We start from the raw sequence: 5,747 nt of genomic DNA on the forward strand, positions 1-5,747 counted from the left end.
CCAGATGGGGCAGGGATGTCTCAGCATGTGGGTCATGTATGAGCCTAGTACTCAGATCGGAGCGCATGTCATTTGCAATGGACAAAGGGAATTTGAGGGACAGACAGATGGGCCCGCGTGTGAGAATCTTGGAGCTCGAATGCATCTACCAGTTAGACATGTGTAAAAAAATCAAACTCGACGACAATCAATAAAAAGCAAGCCAGCGTCATCCATATGATAATGATATCTGCGACACACCTAGTAGTCGTCCTTGAAGAGAGCATCTAAATTAAGAAACAATACTAAAAAAACAAAAACAACCATAGTGCGGACCTCTGCACCAGAGAAATACAAAACATATGTATAAATAAGCAGCAGCCTACCAGTCTCAAATTCGAATCACATCTCCTCATCACGACGGTAGTCAACATCACAAGAGAGACTATCGCTAGCAGTTGAGCTCCCAAATTCTCCTTCGTTGGGCATTATATTCGAAAAACAAACATCTATCATGCCTGCTCGACGCAGATTGGCCTCTGTCGGATCTTGCACATCTTCCAGGACTTCATTGATAGAGGCTGAACGGTGACCCAATCACAAGAGTTGCAGCACACCTATGTTTGAGACAACAGCCTGACTGTCGTGCGATGAATTGAATGCTCGGGTCATATGCAGCGCCAGTCCCAACATGATCACAGACGCAGACGCCGCGAAAGCCAACTGGAGCCATTTTCAATAAATACTCGGCGCATAGATACCACTACGAACTCACAGGAAGAAGGTTGATCTACAATGCGTCATCAGACATTGAAAATCAGCATCCGTGCAGTTCACTTACATTGAGGCGTAGGGCAATGAACTCCTCGTTAACATAGGCTGCGCCGTTGCCAGGGTCAATTCCTCCATTGGCCGCACCCATTTGTCCCGCTAAACATGTGACACAGAGTGAGCGACACGTGAGGGACTCGAGCGACTTGAAAGTAGTCTTTAGCTAGACACTAGATAGACTTGGTTTCAAGAATGTCCCCACCTTCGGTATCCCCCAGCCTCAGTGGGAAACCGTCTTTGTAGTAGATCTCGATATATACATCAAAAATTCGACAGAAAGTGATGGCAAAACTAAAGTCAAGCACTACGACGTACCCGTGATCCACAGTGTAGCTCGTCCAGCGCATGGTGGTATCTTGACGAAGGATAGCAGTAATGTCATCGATACTGGCTCGGAGGTTGCGACACTCACCACGATGCCCGTGATTTGCATTTCGAGATACAAAGCTGGCAGTCCGAGTCTGCCGTCTTGACACCAAGCAACTGGCGTATACTTGCGACGGAATGTCCCCCCATCAGTGCAAAACAGGTATACGAGCTTTCCAGCCAGAACTCTGACATTCACGACCGGCCTAATACTTTCTAGGCGCTTTAGATTCTAGACCCCTCATCTGGATACTTCCGATGTTCCCAGAACGTAGTGATGTGTGAGTCGAGACTACATAATCAAGTCCTACATATACATGACAATCGACCTAGCAGTTCTAGTGTTACTTGTAGCACTCCTTATGTGCGAGAATCTACCATAGCGCATGGTCCAAGGAGGTGCAGTCAGGCCCAGGGCTGGTCACGAGTCTAGTATATCAGTAAGGAACAGGGAAGCAATAAAGTGGGCGACGAAAACTAAACGCTAACACGACGACGAGCAGGTAAGATGAGGACTCGAAAACTCAAACTCGTCTACATACCAAACATGACAATGAGCAGATGAGAAGAGTCATGGGCCAGTGTGAGATCCTGACTAGTACTATCGCATTTTCAAGTCAGACCGTCATAGACAATAATCTATGTCAGATGGGCCAGGGATTTCTCAACATGTACGCGAGCCTAGCGCTCAGGTCAGAGTGTATGTCGTTCATTGGCAACAGACAGGGAAATTTAAGGAGATAGGCCCACACGTAAAGATCTTGAAGCTCGAATGTATTGATCAATTGTGGAAAGTGAAATCAAACTCAAAGAAAGAAGGAAGACAGTCAAAATAAAGAAGCAAGCCAGCACCATCCGCATGGCAGTGAAATCTGCAACGCACCTATTTCTGCCACCATGTAGTAGTCGTTGAGATAAATACTTCTGTGACGACAGCTCGAAGTGCCTAGACTTGAGGTGAGGGCACAGAAAAAGACTAAGACGATCAAGCAATGTCACCAGGTAATAGCTTAGTTGCAAGAACACCTAACTATCTACTGGGGCTTTGATAGGTTTTATCTGTAAGGTAGCACGTGAAATAAGTACGTCGCGCGGAACGCGGCTCGAAGTGGAAGACTGTAAGGTATGTTAAAGTGGAAATCGCTTCTTGGTCCCGTACCAGGTGGCACCCCGAGTAGGACCCCGGAAATCAGCAATCAACGCGCGCGCTCAACAGCGCCGAAGACGCCAAAGGCGTCCGAGCGCATCTTCTTAGGCCTCACAAATAACCTCATTACCACCTACCAACACCCAATCTGTCCCCAACCGTTGTGTTCATATGCCTGGAAACCGCAGAAGTGTCAGCATTGGCGCAGGAAATGCGCCTGCACCCCGAACGAACTCTCCCACATACAGCCTCAATACCCGCAGAACCACCAGAGCACCAACCATGCAAGGAACTATAGAAGCTACTCCGAACATAGTCAAAGATATTGAAAGCGGGAAAGAATTCCTCAGATCCAAATTACTATGCCACGTCGACCAACCGTTTACGTTAACTCACCTCATATCCGTTCTATTCCAGATTACGCAAATGTCGAGTTCAACACCCGCCCCAGTGATATCCGCAACACGTGCAGTTGCCTTCATACTGAAGGAACACATAGCTTGCGACATAGCAGAAAAAGCAGCGAAGCAAATCTCCGAATCGCTCTCCGCACGTCTGGTAGAACACGTAGTGGCAGCAATCTCGCCTCAAGTAGCTCTAGTACACTCTGCGTCTCAAGCCATTGCAGACTCACTGGAAGAGACCAAGACACTACACAATCTGATAGGACGCGAACGTGCGGAAAAGGAAGACGGCATCAAAACGGCAGCGGACCGTATAGAAGAAGCGGCAGATTCACTATACTCCTCCCTCGAACTATGCCAAAACGACCTGAAAACACTGACTCCCTCTTTAGATGCAGCACACGACAAGATCAACTCCCTATATACCAAAATCTCCAATCCACCAACACAACAAGCCGTCCCATCCCAGCCCTTGTACAGTAACATCGCAGCTAACCATCTTCCTCCTACAGTAGACCAAGCGCTAGGTCGCGCAACCATCAAAGCACGCCAAGTGTTGCTGGATCCGACACCGGGTGAAACCCTCTTTCCCCCGAACTCCTCCAACTACACCATAGCGGGAAAACTTAAAGAAGCGCTAATCAAGGCCAGAAATGACACGACACCCCCAGGTAGCATTAGAGCGGTCACTACTCTACGCAACGGAGGCATTGTTATAGAACTGGAGATGGAGGCACTAGCAAACTGGTTTAAGAGCCCTGAAGGCAAGGCAGCTCTGGAGAATAACTTGGAAAAACCTGTATCGTTCCGACAACGCTACTACCCGCTAGTACTCGAATTCTTACCTATTCATCTCCAGATCGAACACGAAGACTTCTTACGATCGATCGAACAAGAGAATCATCTTCCTCCTTCCTCGATTGCATCGATACGATGGATCAAACCACTCACGCGACGGACTGCGGAACAGCGAAAGGCATTTGCACTCCTCCAAATTGTCGACGTCCAAATGGCAAACAGTATCCTCCGAGAAGGCATTTGCATCGCCAACGAACGCATAACCATCCGCAAGGACAAGAAGGAGCCTATTCGCTGCGCCAAGTGCCAGAAATACAACCACATTGCCAAAAACTGTCACACGACCACCGACACCTGCGGCATATGCGCTGACAGCCACCGCACCTCAGATTGCAACTCATACCGGACGACTAAGTGTATCAATTGCCGCAGCCAACAGCATGACAGCCGTAGCCGCCAATGCCCAGAATTCATCAAGAGATGCAAAGACATCGACGAGAAGTATCCAGAGAATCGAATGCCGTTCTTCCCCACTGACCACGCATGGACTCAGGTCGTTCAGCATACCAACCCTCCTAGAATGTCCGCTTCTCCATCGCCTCCATCCTCTTCCCAAAGACAGCACACTGGAGGAACAAGACAGACTCGCCAAACGACACTAACCTTCTTTAACCAACAGCCTCAGGACGACGCCCCAATCCCACATTCGCAAGAACCCCTCAATCATCCTTACATCACAGGAACTGAGGACTCATTCAGAGACAGCGCCCCAATTGACAGTACTCCCCCCTCATCCCCAATTAATGTCTGAACACCCGAACGATACTAACGTCAGACTTCGTATCTTGCAGCAAAACCTTAACACTTCCATGACGGCACAAGCCTCGCTACTGAACAGTCCCTCAGCCATGGAATGGGACGTCATGGTCATTCAAGAACCCTATATAAACTTTCTCCATAATACCTGCGCCAATCACCGTTGGCATGTGATATATCCTTCGCAACATTATACTCACCCACAGCGGCATTCTCGCGCCGTTACGCTCATCAATACATCGATCAACACTAATTCCTGGAAGCAAATATTCTTTCCATCATCCGACGTTGTAATTATTCAACTTTCTGGCACATATGGCCGCTGTACAATTTTTAACATCTATAACGATTGCAACTCACAGGACATACTAACAGCCTTAGACTTATTTTTAGATCAGAACATCGCAACTATCCGCCCCTCTGAAAACGACAACATGCTATGGATGGGAGATTTCAACCGACATCACCCACTCTGGGAGGACCCGCGTAACCGACACTTGTTCAATTATACGGCAGCTAACCCACTAATAGATCTCATTGCTAACTATGGTATGATCCAACTCCTTCCATGCGGCATTCCCACCCTGCAATCACTAGCAACGGGGAACTGGACTCGTCCGGATAATATACTAGGCACAGAACTCCTACTGGATGCGGTAATATCATGCAACACAGATCCGAGTCAGCAAGGCCCGAAGACGGATCACGTCCCCATCAAACTAATATTAGAACTTGAGACCCCAAGAGCAGCTGAAGTCCCTCGAAAGAATTGGCGTGATGTTGACTGGGAAAAATTCAACGAACATCTTGGCCAACTCCTAGCTCCATTCCCTCCTATCCCAATTGCAACTAACGATGAATTCCAACAGGCCGCAGAACGTCTTACCCGAGCAATCACTGACACCATCGACGTCAAAGTCCCAACGTCCAAACCATGTCCGCACTCAAAGCGCTGGTGGACCCGCGAACTCACCAATCTCCGCAAGCAAGTAACTGAACTTAGTAGAACCGCTTACACCATGAGAGGCCTACCCACACACAATTGCCATGCCGAACTCAAAGTGCTCAAGAACCGTTACGCGAAGGAAATCGAGGACACGAAACAACAACACTGGACCGAATGGTTGGAAGATATAGAGGGCAACGATATATGGACGGCCAATAGGTATATCACGTCGGAACCAAAGGATGGGGGAAAAACGCGGATACCGACACTCAAGATCAAACGCTCGGACGGCACCTCAACAGAAGCTAACACTAACCAAGAAAAGAGTCGTATTATAGCTGAGTCCTTCTTTCCGCCACCTCCCACTCACAGTTCTGTCCCCATAGATGCCACCTACCCTGAACCTGTAGAACGCCACACGCCATTCACCCAAGCCGAAATCACCCGCGCCATAGTCAAA

The sequence above is a fragment of the Suillus fuscotomentosus genome (assembly GCF_016647785.1).
Source record: "Suillus fuscotomentosus strain FC203 chromosome Unknown F5891scaffold_218, whole genome shotgun sequence".
Taxonomy (NCBI): domain Eukaryota; kingdom Fungi; phylum Basidiomycota; class Agaricomycetes; order Boletales; family Suillaceae; genus Suillus; species Suillus fuscotomentosus.